This window comes from Solea senegalensis, linkage group LG9 (assembly GCF_019176455.1).
Source record: "Solea senegalensis isolate Sse05_10M linkage group LG9, IFAPA_SoseM_1, whole genome shotgun sequence".
In the NCBI taxonomy this organism is placed as follows: Eukaryota; Metazoa; Chordata; class Actinopteri; order Pleuronectiformes; family Soleidae; genus Solea; species Solea senegalensis.
Window position 1 is genome coordinate 22545659 of NC_058029.1, and position 23083 is coordinate 22568741.

The following is a 23083-nucleotide window of genomic DNA, read 5'->3' on the forward strand; positions in this document are numbered from 1 at the left end:
CTCACGGCACCTAATGACCTACAAAATTCAGTACGACACACCGGAAGTAATGACAGTGAATGTGAAGAGGACACGGAGATGAGACCTCAGCTTCCTCAGGGAGACCCAGGCCCTGGGCTCACGCAGTGGAACTCGGGGAAATGGCGAGGGAGTCGGGGAAAGCTCTGGTGAAGAGTCTGCAGAGGAGGAGGAGGAGGTTGGTAAAATCAGGGCCCCGCACTGAGTGGGCCCTCAGAGGGCTCTAGCCCCTGTTTTGAGATCTGGTGAGGTGGGGGTGCATTTACATTATCTCTGTCTTTATTCTGCTCACCCCTCTCCCTCCTCTCTCTCTCCCTCTCTCCCAGTCTGTCTCTCTCCCTCTCTGGTCATGCTAATTGCTCCCAAGGTCAAAGCGTCGTCTGCAGTCCCCAATACCCCGCCCCAATCCTGGCTTTGAATGGCATGTTTTGATCAGACCTAATTTGATTGGTCGACGCTGTCTGGGGTGGATAGGGACAGCACTTTACAGCCCACTGCTTTTGATGTGTGTGGATGTGTGCATGTGTGTGCGTGTCAGGGTGATGCATGTCAGGTTATGAAGTATCTGTGGATGAGTGCATGAGAGTGTTACATGTCAGCAGGGAAGTGTTTTTTGAGGGGTGTCAGAGTGTGTAAAGGGGGTGTGTGTGCGTGTGTGTCTGTCTAAAGGGTGGTTTATGTCACGGTTAAGGGTGATTTTGTGTACTTGAGTGTCAAGGAGAGTTTGATGCGTTTTGATACAGCATATGGCAAGTGTGTTAGGAGATATGGTCAGACATGGATTGAAATGCTACCACTCAAATAGTTTAGGAGTTAGGGGTGGGGGGACTTTGTACTGATACACAGTATCAATATTTTATTAAATAAATGTGAAAAGTAACTGGAAAACAATAAATACTTTTCTTGTTAGTCACTTTTTAAATCTCACAACAGCTCATGGGTTAATTTGCAGTTTAAAAACTGTAAACAATGCAGTATTTTCTTCTTTTTTTCTCAGTATACTTCTTTCAGCTTATTCCTTTAGGGGTCGCCACAGTAGATCATCTGCTTCCATCTTGCCCTTGTCATTTTAGGGCTGGTGGTTTAGACTCTTGTACAGGAGTCTCCTGCTGCCTGCACTGTGCTCCGTAGGCTTAGCATGATGCTTGTCCAATCCAGGGAGCGGAATCATCAGCACCTCGTCTAACTCTACATCCATTTGTTCCAATATGTTGTTTAATTATGATGAGGGTGCCCCTGTGTGAATAGAACTTTGTTTGTGATTTGTTTTTCTTCAAAGTTTTAGTGTGTAACTTCTGTCTTCCCAAATCCTGGCATCATGACATGTGGGATGACACGAGATTCAAAACACTGCTGTACTCGAAATACATAGTCATGTGCAGCTGATCGGCTCAATCAGCGTTGTGCAAACTCATTTGGCAATGACTTAAATGTAATTCACATTCATTTATATTTAGAAATTGTGCACGACAGCTGATTAAACTTATTTTCAGCTTGAATATTGCCTCTGAGGTTGTTGTCTTTCCATTCTCAGCTTTTTTTAAAAGTGTCCAAATTAGATTTAGTCATCTTTGTAAAAAGACATTTGGGGAAAATGAGGATATTTCCATAGGCAGGACATCAGTTCAATCCAAAAAGGTTCATATTGTCATAGTTGAGCTTAAGTTTTGTTCAATCACACTGAACAATAAGGTTTTTAAATACTTTCGACAATTTCCTGTGGCCTTCCTCAGAAGGGTCACGTGATGTCACATGTGACATATCGTGATTCCTGTTTTATACAGGTTTGTCAGACAGCAGGGGGGACATCAGTTCAGTTACAGTTACCTAGTACACGCAAAAAATATTAATAACAGACCTGCATCTTTTCCACATAATGCTGTCTGTGAATGGCTCATTAAAGACACATGCTAATGCGGTAGGAAAGGACCCAACATAAGTTGACTAACATGTTGACTTGAAACCCATTTTATTAATGCACATAAATGTTTACTTGTGGTGTGAAACATAAGTATTAAGTGTTAATTGTATTACATATTTCAGAACAAGCAGGATGTTTACAGACCTATTGAATGGGCTCAAACACTGATTCAGTCTTGACTGTCTTGTGGGACTAAAGTCTATCCCTCTCTTGAGTCCGGAAACAGCAACAGCTCCTCTCTGGGCCTCCGTATTTCAACTACAGTCAGATCCCGAGTGAGTGCCAGTGCTCTAGGTACAGTAGGAAGTCCTAGGCAGGCAAACAGGCCAAGTGTGTCTGCTGTCTGACAGCAGCGCTGATCCGGCCCCTATGAGTGAGATTGATAGGGCCTGTGATCAGGGACGCCGCGCTCCCTCCATCGCTGGCGAGATGGATCACATCACACTACCGTCTCCTCCGCTTCCAGGATAAATGAACTGAGGGGGAATCTATCACTCCCCGTGAAGGAGAGGGAGAGAGATAGAGGGAGGGACAGAATACCATACAGAGAAAGTGACGAGGATATAGAACTTGGATGGAGGGATAAAAGGTAAAAAGTGAGAGAAGGCAAGCTGAAAAAAGACAGGAAAAAGTGAATCGTACAAAGGGAAAAAGTGCCCCGTGAAAGAGAAAGCAAAAAGGAGGTATGATGGAGGCAGCTGCAGAGGCCTGCTGCTATGTCAGCCCCCCTCATTTGCCCCCAGTCCCCCTCACAGGTTAGGTGTTAGGGTGTGGGCTTTTTTGTGTACGGCTGTCAGCCAGCTATTTGTCACAGTGAGCGATCTGATGCTCCGCTGAATCAATCACACATAAGCACTGTGGTTTGTGTGTACAGTATACACGTGTCTGCGTGTGTCTGATCATGAGACTGTGCTTGTGCGTATACATACATGAATATGTGTGCGTGGAGGTGCGAAGCCAAGAAAAGAAACGCATTCCTCTCAACAGGAGGCCACAGTGAACACACACACTCCATCTTCCTCATACTGGGGCAGAGAATTGTGTTTTGGGTGTGACAGTCTCTTTGCTCCAAACTGGGTCTTTTTTTTTTTTTTTAATCACACTTTCCAGTGGTCACGATCATTACTCGGCCCCTTGACTCCCTCTGCTCTTGCTCATTTGGCCTGGCATAAATTAGACTTTGTCATGGCTGATTGGAAATAGGCACCTTATTGCATTAGGCCATGGCTTATTAGGCAAATGCTCTTAAGACAAGCCTTGCTTAACTGGGTGACAGCATCTCAATTAGGTTGTCTGTGAAATATGCCTGAGCTAATTGCCCACAAACACGAGCCCAAGAATCGAATTAGAGCTCATCCGACTGGACTTTTATGGACATGTTTTGGTTGGAGGTGACAGGTGTCATGAAGCTCAAAGTGATTGTTTGTGCGGTCCAATGATTGCTGAGGCATTCCTAGTTATTTTTACCCTTTGATATTATTTGTGTGTGTGCGCCTGCAGAAGATGCTGCCTTTTGTTTGTGCATGCGTGTACATACAGCTAACTGACAGACTGATTTTGTAGGATATTATGCTCACGAGAACCTCTTCTTTCCTCTTCTCAAAGAATGACAGCTTCAAAAACCTTTCCCCTGTGATTATAATTGACTGATTGGTGAATCCTTAACTTCCTCTGCCTCCTTCAATAATCCCAACATAGCGCTCAAGTGGCTCGAGTCTGTCTTTATGAGTGCCTGCTTGCGTACTTTATGATTGCCTGATGTGAAAATGGCAATGGCGGTACGGGGAGGTAATTTGTCGGAACCCAACAAAGAAATGTTGTAGCGATTAATCACGGGGTGAATACCGACGAATGGGGTAATTATGCTCATTAAGTGGCGAGCACAAGGGCAATTATTTAGCATCAGCTTGGGTTGTCACAGGCATGTCAGGCCAAGATGTCGTAATAACTCACCACTTTTAAAGGTTTATTTCCTTTCATATGGTCTGATGGGTATGTAGTTGGTTGTCACAGTAGGGTAACATTGTTGATACATTGTTTAATGTGCTGCTCTGTGTCCTTGAGTCTCCATGTAGATCCAGTAAAGCAGCCTAATGCATGGCAGTGCAAATGAATATACTCTGAATATGCAAACTGATGCCATTTTATCCTCCTACATCTCCATTAGAAGCTTCCAGAACATGTTTTTATAGAAATATGGCAACAATGTTTTTTTTTTTAACTTTTTTTTACTCCATGGAAGGTCATACAATACCATGCCTATGTTGATGAACATTTTATTAAATTGACAGTCGAGGGATTAACATTGATGGCCGTTTTTCAGATGCTTCCATTGAAAGCACTTACTATCAATGCACATGCAACATAGGTTTGCCTAGTTCTTTGCAAAGGTTTAACTTCATTTGACAGTACAGTACAGTAAGGCTGTGCTTGACATGGACTACTTCTTATATTTCTTCATATATTGGTGTCATCTGACCATATTTCAAAGCTGATTTGATTACATTTGTTTGAAATAATTATAATCATTATGACTTTAATGACAGAATACGCAATTAAGAAAAAATAATACCACAAGTACATAGAATAATAAAAACACTAAGGTAAAAACAATACAACAACAATAAAACAAAAGTTAAATAAAACTAAAAAAGTAATAATGAGTCTGAGTTAATGGAGGAAATGCCCACATAGTTGGTGCATAAGTCATGTTTCAAAAGTAACACATAGTTCACCTGGATTTAAAAGAGCTTTTTACATTTTGAAAACATGATAGTGAGATAGCACATGTTCAGGTTCATCGACCTATTATTTTAATTGCTCCAGTGGAGCCAAAGCATTCGTTACACGCTTCATAGGGGTTTATTTAGAAAGTCTGTTTTAATTGCACTATGCCAAATTTTGTGTTTATTGATATACCAACATCTAAACTTAAGTCAGGTCTGAAGGTTTTTGTATTATTCATGTTATATTTTCAGATTTCTGGCATGTCCACTTAAGTCTTTCGGGGGATGAAAACCCACTTGCAGAAAGGTTGAAAGACACAATATTGCTAGTTGATTCCTAATGCATACAATTAAAGCAGACGCTCAGCACCTTATGTTTTATCACCTCTGCAAGCGGTTGTTGGATTCTTGACCATCAATCCATCCTCCGTTTATCTTAAAGCTTGTTTGGAAGTTATCTGAACCAGCAGGATACTCACATGTCCCTCTCCTCAGCCATGTTTGTCACCTCCCTCTGGGAATCTCAGTGCCTCTGAACAAGACTGAGCCCAGATACCGTAAACAAAGCTTATTTGACTGCTGGTATCTGAGAAAGATCCATCTACACCACAATGATCTAATACAACATCCATGTTACTACTGATACTGCACTGATTCAGTGATTCCTGCTACTGTAGATACCTGATAGATCTTTTGGAAGGGAACCAGCCTCAAAGTTTGAATGTCCTGACTCTCATTCTGACTTCTTCAAACTTGAACGCACTCTGCTTTATAAAACAGTAAAGGTCACAGGGTTCGGGTAACTCACATATCTCACATGACATCCTTCCATCGTTGCACATCCAGGATGGTATCCACATTGCTTGACCTCCTCAACAACTTCTTCCAGGGGCATGGGTGAAGCTTCCCCTGAGTCGTCAGAGTCATTTACAGAGCTTGTGTTGGATAGGTCGATGTCCTCAAAGTGCTCTTGGATTCTTGTGGTTCTTTGTAGGCGAATTTCCACTGTCTGAAAGTCAGGGGGCTGGTAAATGATCTGTTTGATGATCTGATTGTACCAGTTCCTTTTAGTTTTATGCCACACAGAGTTATATTTGTTCCCTGAATAAATAAACTGAGGTGACTAATTAATTTTCTCTTCCCAAGCAATGGAGGAAGAGTTTCTACACCTGGTAGAAAACACCCCCCAAAATGTTCATACACCTGTATTGAAATTGTGACTAATGTTCATCTAAAGCCTATTTACTTCTTCTCTGACCTTGAATAAAAGTGGCTTGCTAGCCTGAAAGAATTCTTAAATGAAGGGTTGAAACTTAAACCCTGACTCACAAATCTCAGCCTTGTAGATACAAAACCTAGATATACCATTGGGCTAATTAAGTTGATTGGCTGTGTCTGTCCTGAAAGACGGCCGGCCTGCCAATCAAACGTAGATGTTTCTGCTGTAACAAATGCTGGAAACGGCTCGTCTTTCCCACTTGAAGCCAGGGGAAGAATCAACCTGACAGTGGAGCGTGTGATTGGACAGAACTATGCAGCCTGTAGCTGTCAATCAGTAAGTGAAGAGTTGAGTATTTCTGACCCTTTTTCACAACACTGCACACCTCTGAAGCTGCCAGGCGTGAAAATAATAGATACTTATGATAAAGAGTTCCAGTATAATTATACAAACCCGCAAAAGACACCCAGTCCTCCACTTGTGAACACACAGTACACTCAGTTCTCTCCTGACAACACTCTCCCTTCTATCTGCGGTTGGAAAACATCTCCAGGTATCTATGCTCTTGAGGAGGGCAAGGCAAGAGAAAGACAAATAGCGTGGGCTTTTTATCACTGAAGCCCTCCTGGAAACAGACAATAGCCACACAGGTCTTATTTTAGTCCCTGCCTTTAGTGGCTGCCAGCCTTCTCAAACTCCCTCTCTCCCTGTTCCCTTTTATTTTCTTGTGTTTTACCGTGGGCACACTTCTCTCTCCCTCTCTTCCTTTTTCTTCCCTTCTCACTCAATTGCAAGCCTATTTGGAGCATGTTTGTTTTCATGCTTTCTCCTCTCATTCTCAATCTCTCCCACCCTCTCATTTTCTCTCGCCTTCCCCTCCTCCCTCTGTTCCTTCACTGTGTGTGTGTGTGTGTGTGTGTGTGTGTGTGTGTGTGTGTGTGTGTGTGTGTGTGTGTGTGTGTGTGTGTGTGTGTGTGTGTGTGTGTGTGTGTGTGTGTGTGTGTGTGTGTGTGTGCTGTTGGATGGATGGAGCGTGTATAACCTCAGGTAAGCTCAATGAAGCAGCCTGACTAGCCAGTGTGTCTGTGGGAGGCTCTGGCTCATCTCTGCCTGCATCCCTGTAGCCTTAATCTGTGACAGACCATTTCATAATCACAGCCAAGGGGGCTTCTCTCTCTCTCTCGCTCTGTCGCTTACTCCTCCTCCTCTTCCTCCTCCTCCTCTTCTTCTTCCTGGGTTTCTCATATCCTTCTCTCCTTCCCTTATTTCTTTCTTTCCCAAAGTGCAATAATTCACAGGCATGCACCCTCCCACAGGCAGATTAGCAGGCAGCGTGCTCATCCTACATAATCGCAGCACAATGAAGCCACTGCCACAAACACGCCATAGGGTACAGTGTATCTGTGCCATCCCCTCACTCCAAATGACATGGGACAACATGGACCCCATGTTGCACCCACTACTTGAAGTTGCAGCAAGCCAGCAAGGGCCCAGGACTTCTTCACTGTCCCACACATGGACCAATTAACAACGGGAATGCATCAATTATAACCTGCTGTGGGAAAAGTTAAAGTCCCTCATTCTTCAGATAAACTCTGTCCTCTTCACGAGTGACTTTTTAACCGTTGAAACCTGCCAAATATTCTCTTTAGGAGAGAGTTCATCACATCAATAGTTTGATTGTTTAGGCTGTATTTTTTATGCTCATCTCTGCACGTGGATCCTTACTCAGCTCTTTCCAAAAATGGAAGTTTCTGTGGCTTCCTTTCTTTGATCCCGATGTAGCACGTGGAAATTCTGTGAACGCACTCACTGCGCTGTTTTTGTGTTGGAATGGTTCCGTGAGCCTAGTCGATTAGTGTGTGACATTAACATACTGTAAAAAGGAACAAGCATCTGATGATTCATTTTCGTCGCCAAAATAATAGCTGAGCCGATTAGCAGCATTGTTGCAGTTGAAGAGGCAAAACATCATTACCCTCCTCAATCTGTTTGAGTAATTAAACCATTTGGGAGAATCATCTCATGTGTTTGCTGATTCAGTCAGAAGGAAATCTGCTGTTGGGTGCTGCAGCTACATGTAATGTTACATTTATGTATTAGCTTTAAAGGGCTTAAGTGTGAAGCTGTGCAATACTGCTCTGGTAACAGAATGTCAAATAGGATCTGTTGCTCCATTCCAATGCATTTCATATAATACTGTAATGAAAGGCGAGGATTTATACCGCATTAGTATCAAGCTCCATCAGATTTAAAGCCAAAATCCATCCTATATCCTTCAAGTTTTTCTCTAACATTTTGCGACGCTTAATTTAATTTTCTCTGAAAGTGCCAGGCAACTGGTGTTCTTTGGTGCCAGGTGAATGAAATAATTTGCACATCCTTTGCACCTAAACTGTGGAAATCCAGAGGCAATAACGTGCTTTGCTGTATCGTAATACGCCAAATCTCCTTCTTACTGTTATTGTGATGTTGAAAACAAACTATTAGGCTCACTTTCAAAGCAGGCCGTTGCAATACCAGTGACTATTGATTTTATCTGGCTTTACCTAAACCAGATGTGCTTTGTTACTTCTTAAAACCAGACTTTGTATCTCCCCATACAGCCTTTCCTACACACAGTGGATGATGCATTAATGTTTCCCTCAGCAGGATCCAATCAAAATGCTACATGTTTTGTGAAGACTCGGCCCATATGTAAAACAGACACGTCCATCCCCAGTATAGCTCACTCTTTTTCTATTATCCCTCTTTTTTTATTTTGCCACCTCAGCACAAGCTCACACGGTGGTAATCCCTCACAAGTCGGGACACAATGAGTGACACAGGATGGATCGGGAACATTGACGGCTGTACATAAGACTTCTCTGAGATTCTGCCTCTACCTGGGCTTATGGGACATAAAGCAACCTTTGCCTGACCTTTTGTATGATGTGGACCAAGTTACAGATTACTTATCTATTGCTCATACGTGTTTACTAATACATATGAAAACTGTTTACAGTGTATAAATGTGTGATCAACGAGATGGTCACAGGCTCCTGGTCTTACCTGCGGTTTTATCAAAGGTCTATTGAGGTGATGAGGCACAGAGAATCATACTTGCTATAAGTAATCCCATTTTTATCCCATTATACTTTGCAACGCCAAAGAGGCTTGTTAATCGTTGCCTGTGTTGTGGAGAAATGCTCTGCCAGCCGAGCAAACACAAACTTTATGGTGTTATCCACTACACATGTACACGCTCATTCTTGTTGTTTTGCCTGACAAATGTCTGGAATATGTACTTCATAAGAGGTCAGAGCTGTGGTTTTGTTCTGCTTCTCCTGTCTGTGAAGCACGTCCCTTGGGCACCTCAAACACAATGCTCGAGGTATATTTTTGAATGAATAAAAATAAAGGGTAGGGGGTCACCATGGCCACATTTATGAGGGGCTACACTCACATATGACCTCACTGGAAAGGGACAGAAATGAAGTGAAACATGCTCAGCTTGCCCAGAACCTGAAACAAAATGGAAATATACAGAATAAAACAACTACACAGGTCATAGGAAGAGTTAATCCTTTCGGTTGGTGGGGCTAAACACTGGCAATTTTATGCAGTTGTTGTCGTCTCACTCTTGCCTTTACACTCTCTCCCTCTTTCTGTCTCTGTCGTACACCCTCTCTCCCTTCCTCCCTCCCTCCCTCTCTCTCTCTCTCCATGTCAGTCTGCTGATTTATAGCTCTGTTTAAGCGAAGGCCACACGTCTCTCCCGACGCTGCTATTTGTTTCAACTCTGCTTCATTTTTCCACTCTACCCCCTCTGAAGGCAACCGGGAACCAACAAAAATTAACCCTTGGCTCTTATGCACACGGCTAAGTGTGTGTGTTTTCTTCTGGCTCTTCCCAGGTTGTACCTGCTCCTGAGAACTTGACAGGGCTACATGGTGACTCCACCATTGTTCTGACAAAGTGCCTAACAGACCCAGCTCTGCTGTTGTTGTAAGGAGCGCGTTGGAGATGTAGAAAAATGACATGCCACAAGGATGCCATTAATAATGCTCACAGGCAAGGTTTTCTTGACGTGGGGAAAAATGGCCGACGTCACAAGGCCCTTTTATCAGCCTAATTTTATAAGAGGATTTCATGTCTGAGCAGAGAAAAGTGGCTATTTTTCCTCTTCTTTTATCTTGTAAACAGCCATTACTTGGAGAGGTATACAGGCCTGCTCTGGCAGTAAGTGGATATGAGTTTCAGGACCAAACCATCCTTTTATATCAGCTCCTCTCACAAATGCTTTGACATAATCGTGACATCAGACAGGCTTACCTTTTTCACGGCACTGTGGATCCAGCTGAACCATTGCATTCTGTTGATGAGGCTTTTTTTCCCCTTCCAATTGGTGTAGTGAAAATTAGTTTGTATAGATTTATCCAGCAAACTAAAGCGATTGTTTGACTAAATCAAAGAGGCAGTTGGAGCCACAATTCCATATTGTGAATGGGATTGTGTAAGCGTTGATTCTAAGTGTCTAAATGTCTTTTGACTTTGCTTTTGTGTCTTTTTTTCTGCAACTGTGCAATATTGTACCATATTTATACTTCCATTCCCTTTTCTCTGTCTGTACCTTTGTTAGAAGTCTGGCATGGAGGAGGCTGTTGTTTACCCTGGTAAGCTGCCCATTGTCTCTGGTGGGAATTCCCTTTGGGAGTGAGCACCACAGGGACAAGGCTCAGCACCACGCAAGAAGCTAACCGCAGAGCTGCTAGCGCAGCATTGGTGGGGATTCTGTGCATCCGCTGGGATCCGGTGCCAGGGGAAACATGTCCATCCCCTGGGACTTGGGAGCGATATCAAGATGGAGGCAACAGAAGGCAAAGAGGGACACAGACAAGGTATGAGCATACAAGACTTCAAAGTCAAAAAAAACCCATACATACTGTTAGTAGTATGAGTAAATAAGCATAGAAAAGTTACATGAGGTTTGGACAAGAAGGATAAATGGATATAATTCAAATCACTTTATTGCTATATCAGAATTCTGATGATATGCATGTTCGTCCCACCACCATTCAAAGCTGTGCTGCATATTTATTTAAATATAACAAATGTCTTTGTCAAATATGTTCACACAATGCTTCACACTAGTTTCTCTATGTTTCTCAGTATAGCAGTGTTCAGATCTCGTGTCACCCGGCAACAGTCTTTTATTGCACACGCTAAACGACGGTAAAGTGAGATGGTTGGAATATCACTGAAAAGACGAGGAAAAGTGAATTCTACTGCTCATAAACATGATCTTTCAGCAGTTTGACGGCATGAATGCTTCTTGCCCCAACATACTGTACCACTGTGCTGCTGCTGCATACAAAAATAATCCCCCAGTTAGGCCTGATAGTTTTACTTGACAGAGATAAAGAATGCAGCATACAAAAACTGTTGCTTCATTTCTGTTCAGGAAGACCAAACTGAGGCAGAATTATAACAAGCCCACAGAAAGTTACGCACTGCCGCTTTAATATAGGCGAGAATTGCAGAAAGTCCGGGATATAGACAGAAGCACATCTGCATTTAATGAGAAGTCAAGTCGAATGCACTCCCTGCAGAGGAAGGTATCCTGTAGTATGACCTAATACTCCTGCTCCTCTGCACAGCAGTCAGTACTGACTCGAGGGTCCATTCAGGGCTGCAGTAGAAGGTGTGCCCCAGCTCAGGTGTGCTGGTAATGGAAGCGGGGCACTGACAGCTTGGGTTAGGCTCCTGTCTAGATGTGACTTGACAGCAGCAAAGCTTGGAGGCCCCAGTTGACAGGTTGGATGCTTAAGGCCTTAGAGTGAACCTAAAGTGCACAGGAGTCAAAGAGGGGAAAAGCACAGAGAACGGCACTGAGTCACATCTCAAGTCGAGCATGATGATCTTTTGGTCAATCGGTGTCATACTCGATTGCTGTGCTGTGTTGTAATGATAACAACAGACGTCTTAAACAAATGTTTGCTTTCAAAACGGTGTGTGCAATAGTTTGTAGTGGAAAATCCTTCATAAAATAATTTAACCATGTATCAGTCTAACCTATTTCCATTTCTGTAGTCAGTTCAGCTAAAAGCTACTCTTTGTTTTTGAACATTCACACTTAATGGCTTCGCACAGTTTAGGAGCATTCAGCTACGTTGGAAGAGGTTGAAATGCCATTGTTAGATAATGAAAGAGAGGCATGTAAAGTTCAGTGGAGGAGAGCCTAATGCCTTTTTAAGGTGAGCCATTTCAGCACGCAACTGCATTTGTATACATCTGCGTATTTACCCGCGAAGGGAGGGAGGTGACCTTTCCATGTGGAGATGGTGTCTGCATGGAAACGCTGCTTGCTGCATCCTAATGGCCACCCAGGGCCACCTTGCCTCTGTGGCCTGCTCCTGATATTTGCCTAAATGCCTGGGTGAATGTTTTTTTCTTTTCATTCTTCTTCTCCTTCTTCTTGCTCTTTTTCCCCCCTTACCTCTCCCAGAAATATTAACAGGGGGTATGTGGTTGGCATAAGTGATGTGATGTGAAACTCCCACCTCAAGAAGGTGGGTGTGAGGGTTATGAGGTACACGTATAGTTAGACATATATTTTGTTTAACAGGTTTAGTTATCGTTTTTTTTTTTTTTTTTTAATTGACGGGTATTAGCAAAGCCAAAGTGAACGAGCATGAAATGAAAAGTTGTGGCGATGGTTCAAATAACAAAAACACCGTTTGCAAACTGAGAAATGCACTCAATGGTGTAAGACACAGTATCATTAGTAATGCTGCTCTGAGTGAGGGTTAAGGCAGAGGTCTCTCAGTCAACATGGCTTCCTGCCTCCTGCTGCGCTGCGGATCATTAGGAAAATGAACGATTGGAGGGCTCTGTGTGTGTGTGTGTGTTTGTGTGTGTGTTATTTCAGTGCCACTGGGCTGCAGGCAGCCTGATTACTCTGCTCTGTCTCCTACTTACCTGCCGGCCCACTGACTTACCTTCAGCATACTAACTTCCTCCAGCTCCCCCTCCTCCTCTAACACACACACACACACACACACAAACACATGTGAAGGAATCACAAATGCATTAATTTGTCTTCATTCATCTCGGCAAAACTTCTGAATGTATCACATCCTGACAGACGATTCTAGGCCAGTAAATCTATTCCTCGGGGTATCTGTGTACCTTTGGAGAAAAAAAAAAAAAAAAAAATCTCTTTAGCTTTTAAAACCCCTCACTACTTTCTACCTCTGTTTTATGTGTGTATCCAGTACCTTGGAGGCAAATGGCACACATGCATTTTTAAAGCAATGACTTAGGCAAAAACCCTAAAAGATAAGAGAAATTAGAGGATCAACGATCAATGTCAGGGAACACATCTGTGCAAGGGGCTGGAGATTTCTCACTGCTGTGGCATTTATGTGACTTGCCCCCATTATTTAATAGAAGAAGAAAAAATAATGTTGTTGGGTGGACAGAGTATTTGAGTGTGTGTTTCTGTGCCAGCGTCGCACAACACATGTTGAGCCTGGCAAAACAAGGGATGGATGTAGTGTTAGCGTTAACAGCATGGCTTTGCACAACAAACTGAATTTAAATGAGTTTTTCCTAGAAAGTAGATATGGTTGTGGGGGAAAGTACAGGTAAAACTAAAGAATAGCAGCTATTTATGAGCAAAATGACAGCTGCAGCAACAACAGTCACTGCCAACCACAAACGTTTTATAATTTAGGAAATTTCTATTAATGAAATTCCAGCTTTATATGTATGTCTTGTAATTTCAGCCACATGTATTCCCCCCCTGTGATTACCCACATGTTCATCAAGAGAGTACAAAGGAACAGAGTCGTCGTCTTTTTATAAATTCCCACCATTCTTTATTTTGCAACACAAACAAATTCACACTTTGCTGTTCACACATTAATTATGCAGTTAGAGAAAAAGCTGTAATGGTGGAAAGGAAGAAAGGTGAAAATGAGGAATTCAGTTTCTTGTGCTCCTTTGTTGAATATTCATATAAGATCAATTTTTGATGCTTTCGGGCGTTGTTTGTTCCAGGGCGCCTCAGTCACTTCCTATTTGTGAAGCTGTTAGGCACCAGGAAATGGGTGAATCCATTTCGGTGGGAGGAGAAAGGTGTCTGTGCTCCAAGGTAGACATATGTGAAGTGTCTGTGGCAGACTGTGAAAAATAGTTAAAGTGTGGCTTGATCACCATCCACACTCAGTCCTAAATTGCACCTAAATTTCACTTGATTAAATTTGTTTAATGTGTCGTTCAGTGTCGTAGCGATGTGCATCAGCACTGACAGTCAATGCAGTGCATGTCTGATGACCACTTTTTACACTTCTAGTTCTAGTTACCTGTCATAATCTTTCTTGGAGCTCTGCACAGTTTGTTTCACCTCTCAAAGATGTTTGAGAGCACTTAAAGATAATTATTGCCAAATGATGCTCTAATGAGGGGAGCAACTGTCCTCAAGTTCTTTGCACGAGAGCCGGGCCTGCTTGCTGTGACGCCGCCTTTTTAGACATCATCTTGTTTGGCTGTTTGACAGTGTCAGACTTTCTATAGATGTTGCCTCAATCTGACGCATGCCATAATAATTGGCTGAGCGCAGGAGATGCAAATTGCAGAGGATTTATTAAAATGCACCTTAAAGGGGTTAGAATGTCTGTTCGCAAGTCAAATTACCATTTTGCCTCTCTTTTAGTCTTTCTTTTTTTGTCATCCTCTCTTAAATTTCCTGCGCGCTTGGAAGAGGTCAGGCGCAGCCCTTCATTTGTGGAGGAGGATTTTCGTTTTCTGTGGAAAATTGCGAGGCATTTAGAGCTATCGGAGAAGGTCAGAGACCTTTCCTTTAATTTCCCTTTATCTTCTCTACCATGCTGCACAACCCTAAGCACATCACAGTGCTGATGTCTGGCCTGTCTCTATGCATGCTGTTTATTTGTGTACCTGTTTTCCCCTCTCAGTCAAACAGGATGGAATTTTTTCATCGGAACATGTCTCTTGGATATTTGGGTCATTTTTCACGTTTCTTAAGCTGAGTAATCACAGCGTGGTGCTGAATTCGAATCAAAAAATCCCAAGTATTAACTTTTTTGAGATTTGCAGATGAGATTAACGTTGATTTGACTGAGGTGCTGGATTTAGCTGGAAGAGCCTTCCTGCAGGTAAAGCTTTTGTGTTGCAGTCTGCGTCTCCACAAGAATATTAATGACTTTGGTCGATTTGTTTCAATTCAACGTGGCTGTTTGTGGTGTGTGTCTTTTTGGTGTCTTGAAAAGCTAGGGGGTTGCTATGGGAACACAAATTTGGTCACTGGTCAGCCATGGGAAACGCTGGGAAACCTCTTATTGGTGACATAACAACACAGCGCTGAGCACAAGAGGACGTAAATGTTCGCCAATAAGCTTTCAAAGAAAGATGTTGGTGCAAACATTTCCCCCAGTAATCCGTAACCGACACTCGCATGCAGGGGACTGGAACTAATGAAGACAACTATTCAATTACGAGCTCAATTAATGCAAGTGCCTGGAAGCATGGATCACAGATGAACCAAGCTGCTAGCCTGAGATGTAATGAACCCAACTCAATCCCTTGGCTTAGCACTCATGCCTGTCTCCACTTTAAAATGGCTTTATGGGCTTGTGAGAGGGACCTGAGAGTGTGCCTCAAATCTATGCTTTTGTCCAATGTGCATGGTTATAAAGACTTGAATTGACTTTGTCTAGATAGGGACCCTCAATTTCTTCTTAAGTATTACTCTGTTATTGCCATTCTCTCCCGAGGTTTATCACTCGCTGCACTAAATTTGATCAAGCACAACAGAAAGTCCAATTTAACCCTATTTCCTTCATTCCAGCTTTGATTCTTGCTTTGGCTCATATTGATTTCATACAACTTGTTATGTTCTGTTTCTTCTCTTTCTTGTTTTTGGATAAATCCATGTTGTTTACAGTGTGCGATGACCCGCGGGGCACTGAGATTATTCTTAACCCTCTTCCTTGCTGTGGTTTTGTGGTGTATCGATAGGTAGCCATCTTTGCTTGTAATTAAGTCCATACTACGCCACAGATGGGACTCAGTTCACACCTCTTGGTCCAATTAAACCAAGCTTTGCGACTTGAGCACTACCTGCTTTGTTACATATATAAATGCATTAATCTGATAAAGAAGGTTACAGCAGAAAAGCATTTACACTGCTTGATTCATGATGCTTTTATCCTCATGATGCAAAGCAATTCTAAATTACCGCCGAGTATTACATCTTGCCATAAAGCACCTTGTTGCCCAAAGGGAAATGTTCCACTCTGATTAAAGATTAAAGATAAAAAAGGAAAAAAAATGTCTCTAATTACTTCCCTAGAAATAAAATAAAATGGTAAAGGCCACTGGGGAGATGGGTCTAATTATTTCATTTATCTGTAAAAGGCCTCATGAGGACGTTTCCTTCCTTTTATTTTCATTTTTCCTCTCTTTTTACACCTTTAGCAGTCTTCTCCTTATTGCATTATATTGCACCTTCTTCTCCTGTTCATCGTTGCAGTAGATTTTGAAGACGTGCACACCTCACCGGACTTTAGGTGGCAATGATGGTATTTAGTAAAGGTGACTGTGCGAAATTCAAACGAGTCCACATTCCTCTGTGGCTCATTAGCTCCATAGACCTTTGTTAAAACCACTGGCAGGAAAAGGAGCCACGTTAAACACTGTAATTTGCGCCAGAGTTTTTGATATACGTTAGAAAATGTGTGTTTCACACAGCAAAATATAACTGATCTGTAACTTGATCACCTGACCTAACAGTGATGGCTTTACTTGACTCCTGCAATATTTTCAATGTACGTATGTTTAAGTGAAAGGGCTTCAGCCACCTCTGAGTAAGCACACATCTTTAAGTTGCACCAGTGAAAGATTATTGAACTCTGGTGCTGAAACATCATTAATATCAGTGTCTCTAATAATTATCACTCAAAACCTGCACAAGTGAGCACCAAAGGCTGCAAATTTAGATACAAAGTACAAAAAATAACAATTTACAATGATTATAAGCGTGTTAATTTCAAACTATTTTGAATTTTTTGACACAACAGTGTTAAAAAAAACACTGTATGGTAATTGGTACTGTGACCTTGTGTATTTGTATCCATATGTGTGTGTTTCTGCAGTTTCTTTGTTATGATAATGAATGGATTTGATGACGTTGATATCATTGAAGAGGAAGAGACTTTGACTTACTTACCACTTAAAGGACAACAGAAGTGCAAGAAACGCTCCTGACTAACAATCACATGGTGATGCTGTCTGTGACACAAGAAGTTTGTACAGGTCCACGGAATGTGTTTCTGTCCATTCTGTTACTCGACAGCGTAACGTGAATGATGAATTAGGGCCGTGCTTCTTCACTGAGTCAATTTGATTACAATCATTGTCGGAGATTTGATCCACTTCTAAGATGCGTGACCATCCATCACATCCTCTGTCTGATCTGTGACGGGGCCAGGTCATCGCCATCGTCAGTAGTTAGCTGTAGGCGACCGGACTTGCTTGAGTTAAGTTTGAAGACATTCCACCTCTCGTCCAAAGCCGAGTTTCCATCATGGTACAGTTCAGCTGCACCATTACTCTGGTACCCCAAGAGAAGGGTGCAGTAACAGTTGGGGCCATTTGGAGTACCGCACCTAACACATGTCACGAGAGGCTTCTTCAGTTGTACATGGTTACTTTTTTCATCCGTCAGTATAAGCAGTCAGATAAATGTGAACTTGAATTATGAATTTTAACATTTCTTTATAAAACTAATGCTTCTACAGTCAAGCTGCAGCTTCTAGCAACTGGAAAATCAACAAACAGTGTTAGGGGGCTATAATTGATTATGTGCTGTCACTGCATCAATACAGAATCATCCACGAATGCATGTGATGCGTCTTAGAAACTATTATTTCCAACACCCCTAGTATAAATCAGGCTTTATTCTGTCCAAAAGTGATTCCTCAGTTGAAACTGGTAGGTACCGCCAGTGTACCTTCATCGTTATTGTTGTTGTTCTTCCTCTTTTTTATTCTTTATTTATTCTTTTTAAACACCACCTCCCACACACACTATTTTTTGTAGACATTTACACAAATTACATTCAAATGCATATTGTTATACATTAATTTATGTCCTTATTTTATGTTTTTTGTTACATTGGAATGATACAGATACTGACGACTGGACAAGAACAGCCTTAACTATGACCAAGCCTGGCACAGCTTGGTGTGTGTGTGTGTGTGTGTGTGTGTAAAGAGAGCACCCAAAACAAGGTTTTGCTAGGGAGGTGACAGAGGCACCTAAGCCTGTAAACAACGATGACAGTAATCATATGTGTTTGTGGTGCTATGCTTCATCACCTGTCCAGCACCAAGGCTTGTTAAAGGACAAATGACTCTTAATAAAGCATATTCTTTCCCCTCATCTCCCTCTCTCTCCTATCTGTCCCCGTTGTCAGTGTTCCTTTGCTCCCCAAAGCCCTGCCCCCACCTGAGGAGGCCAGGTTGCCCGGCCGTGGGGTGGTGGGATTGGCCGACTCCATGCTGAGATTGATTACCCCTCTAATCTTAGGACTGCCAGTGTGTCTCCAGGGCGAAAACTCGGCTTGATCCCCACCTCCCTCTGCCCACAACTCCCACCCTGCTTCTGTCTGTGTACCTCCTCTCTCCCTCTCCTTCCATCCACTTCATCCCTCTGTCCCTGTGCTGCCAGAGGCACTGAGGGACGACACTAAGTCACAGCTCCAGACAGGGCCACTCGCTCGCAGTGCCTGCCTTGTTCGCCATATGTCACGGAAAATGGGGCTCCTGTGGACTCTGCCATGGACTCACAGGGAAAAAGAAAATGACAAGGGGAGCTGGAAAGGGATGAGGGTGAGAGGCGGCATGAGTTGGCCAATGAGCACTGCACAAACAGGCGTCCAGCTCAGATTCAAAAATCTTTACGTATAATTACATACATACGTTTGTGTATTTCTACATAAATATGCACTTTTTTTCGCTGTAATTTGCTCTTTGGTGCTCATGTGCTTTGTCTCTTTTTGTGTGTGGTGGCGTTCACACGTTTCTTTGAGGGATGAAGGTGGTGACATGACACCCTTCCAGTGTGCATGTGCACATTATCATGGCATCAAGGACACAAAGATGCATGACAACTTGTAAAGGTGACAATTGGGCTTGGTGATGGCATGACCTGTCATCCAGCTGCTGGTTAAAATGAGCTCTCTTGATGGCAGACAGACTTCCACCACAGCTGGCTGGTGACATTACCTCTCAGAGTGTCACTTTGGCATTCCAGTTCTCCTGTAAAGCCTTATTTATTTTGGACAAGAGTGGGAACAGAGTGGAAACCTACTGACAGAACAATTAACACAGTCACATCGTGATTCTGCACGTAAAAGTAGCAGAACAACGTAGAAGCAAGGAGGACTTAGTGTTTACATGTGTTATTTCACCAAATGTAATGTAGAAAGTTTCACCTATCAGGCCAACTCAAATCCGTGTGTTTATTCGACCATATCTTGACTATAGAAGACAAAAGGATAAACAAAGGCAAATGTTAAGCACCGCCAGCCACCGTGTCTGATGGCTTCAGTGGCGAGTGGCCCTTTGATTCATAGATGTAGTTACTGTGGAAGGTGGGGGCAGGGTTATAGTATGGTTGGGATGATGAAATGGGGTTGTTGTGATGTGGTGTTTACATGTGTTTGCATGTATTTACCCCCAGGGGTCAAAGTCAGCATGTACAACCTTGCAGTGCTCTGCGTTTAAAGTTGACAGATATGAGGAAAATAAGCCATTGAAAAGCTGCACAACTGGAAATATGTTCCATTTTTAAACTTTATTTTTTTTATAGTAAATATGGTGAAAAATATGGTAAGTGCTAGACTGTTCTAGAACTGAATGGACCTCTCTCTACAGTTCTCATAAACCATGATAGGTGAAGTAACTTAGTATTTTTGCGCTGTTCCTGTATTACAGATCTATTTAACTCATACTCGTCTAGGCACGTGTTAATATGCTGTTATGTGCACGGCCAATAAAATGAGGGAGGAACATACAAAAAGCTAATTGGTGCTGGTCATTTCTGGTTCATGTCAGTATTCTCCTATATAGATGCATAAAGCTTCAGGGGTACAATGCATTGTTTTCCTTATATTGTACTATTTTGTTTCCATGCAAGACCTTATATACTCAGCTCTACATTTACTTTCTAGAACACTTCATTCAATTATTAGTTAACGGAGCTAGAATTTTGAATTTTTCCCCTTACTGCCCCTTAAGTTCCTTACTGCAAGCTTACTGAATAAATGGAAAGAAAAGTAAGACCCCCCCCGCTGGTCTGAAAATGTACCCAATTTGTGACTCACAATCGGATCTAAATGAAGTTTTATGATCTGTGACACCACTAGTAAATGTTGTATATTTGTTTTCTAAGTTATAGAAGTTAATACACAATTTTCAAATGAATGTGGATACCCAATGGGTCTGCCTGGGTGTGGACAAATATTTTGATATGGTCAAGATTATTGTGGTTGTGTTGGCGGGGCTTTTATTTTCATAATAGTGCACATTGATGGTCACGTACCCTGAATATGGAAATCAAGCGATACAAATTGTAACAGTTGCACGTCAGTGAGACACTAACACAAAGTCAGCACAACTTAGATTATGTGCATCTGGCTCAGGTTTGGTTTGAATATAAAAAAAACATAATGCCTGTAAGGTTTGGCTCAGGTTGACTTAGTACTCTCAGGCAGAGAAATGTGGCCCGAGCCATACTCTAATTTTCAAGGTAAAACTTTTCGCCAATTTACCTGCATGTAGGCTATAGTCAGGATGAGTAATTTTTAAAAGCTATGTTCATTTTGTACATATGTGCATCCCCAAAAGCACATGGAAAGGACCAGACAAGCATCAGAGGACTCTTTGAAGTGCTCTTTCAGGCCACCATGGATTGCCCACACACAGGTACTCACAAACACACACTTGAGAAAGTCTTTGAGGGCACTGTTTTCTAATTCACCTCTGCACCTGTTTATACCTTCTACCTATTCTCCTTTTTTTTTTTAATTTTGTCTGAGTAAGTCCGAGGCATAGGGAAAAAAAAAAAAGGGAAAAGAAAAACAGTGTGGGTGAATCTGAGCAGAGAAACATCCTCTGGGTCTTTTTCCTTTTTTAAAGAACTCCTCCAGATCTCATGTTTAATTTATGAAAGAGGGCTCAGGCGTGATACATCCTGGCATGACAGGCAGAGTCCATTTTTGTCAGGGAAACGTGGATCGGACCGGACCAGGGCTGATATGCCAGTCCCCGTCAGGGCCCCAGGGTGCCACAGACTGGTCAACAGCTGGGGGCGAATCCATCCCCTTCATTGGAACCAGAGCATGGTTAATTAAACAAGTTCCCCTCGGTCAGAAAGCAGCTGGAGTTGGTTCACTCCATGTGCCAGTCAGTGCCAGGCTGGCTGGGAGGCACACTCCACCACACAAAGGAAGAGGAAATGCGACAATGGTCTTCAACGTAGGAATGCACTGAACACAAGGAACACATGAGAGGATGTTACTCTTTCAGATTTCAAGATTGTGAGTCTAAGTAGAGTAGGATGTGCTTACTTCTGCTCACCCACATCTCACTGTAAGCCCCAATCCCCTTAACTCAACTCCACAGTCATGTTGGACAAATTGAATTTGTTTTAGGTTTTTCCAGATCTGCATACTTGAACAGTGAAGACAAACATGGTGACATGAACACACAGGAGCAAACACGACCACGAACAAACTCATAACCAGGGAAATCTTGTCAGGCTGAGCACCGAGCAGAGATTAGGCATCCTTGTCCGCCTTCGTAGCATAAAACGCTGTGTGGTCAAACCCGGGGCGATTTCAGGCAAGAAAGATAGAGTTGTGTTGTGTCGTCGACAGAGAGGGCGTGAGAGAAACGACGCGTATTTTCCGATCAGTGGTAGGGCTCGCAATCTGGGGGTGGGTAAAAAAACAGGGGGGAGCTGGGTACAAAATAGCCAATTTCATAGTACACATGTGGATTAAGTTCCCTCCTTTGAAAACGCTCCGGAATGCCCATGTACCAATTACGCCCCGGTCGCACAGGCGGGCGCTGTGGGGCCATGTTTTTGGATGTTCTCGCGCCTCTGTGTGCTTTGGCTTGCCAGATTGTCTGCGGGCAGCGTTTGTTTCTGCTTTGATTTGGTGCCAGTGAGGGCTTGCAGGCTCTTGGCACGCTGACACCTCCCCATCAATACGCTGGCACCGTATGCTATATGGGGGTATCAAAAATGACCCAATTAGAGGATGGCAATGTGTTCTGACAGGCACTACCTGCTTGGGAGTGTTTAAAACTGCCATCTCTGGATTTCTTCCTCTCTTGGAGTATCGTCTCTATCTCCTCTCTATCTTTCTGTGTCTATTCCCCTGCATTTTTCTACTCCATGTGCTGCTCACAGTGGGTGACAGTGGTAGAGATGTGAGTGGGTCTGCCTGCTTTGACAAGCTTTCTTTGTGCGCTTCTTGCAGCTGTTTGCTGCAAACACCGCGGCACTTTGCGAGTGTACAGATACGAGGGGATTGGTTTTGACTAAGAACACTGTGATTAGAGCGCTCGCTGACAGAAACATTATCCACAGAGTTGGCTTGTCAGCGTTCATTGCCATGACTGACAACTCTCTGGATCTCCCATTCTCCTTTTCTGTCTCTTTTGTTACAGCTGTGCTCCATCCTCTTTTGATATAGTTGATCTGGCTGTCTTTTCCATGAGTAGCTTCAGTTCATCTGGAGTCTCAGTCAGTGTTTGGTTGCAGAATGACTGTAGGTCCTTAGTCATTAATATTTTCTAATTTAAAGGGCTAGATCCGTCCAGTAATGTGACTTTTAATTATGTTTTTGCTCGTTAACACTTAAGGTGTACAACATTCAGGCGTCACTGTTTGAAAGATGAACCTAAGTGGAGGTTATACAAGTTAAACCATTGTAGTCATAGTCATTGTTGCTCCATGATGCGTTCTTCTTTTCTGTGTGGTGTTTTCCACTTCTGCCTCATTGGATTCCAGCATGTTCCTGAAGCCAAACGTCTATTATTTAACATTTGAATAAGGTTTATTGTACTTTAAACAAAACAAATCTGAATATAGTACACCTGCTCTAACATTTATGATATAAAA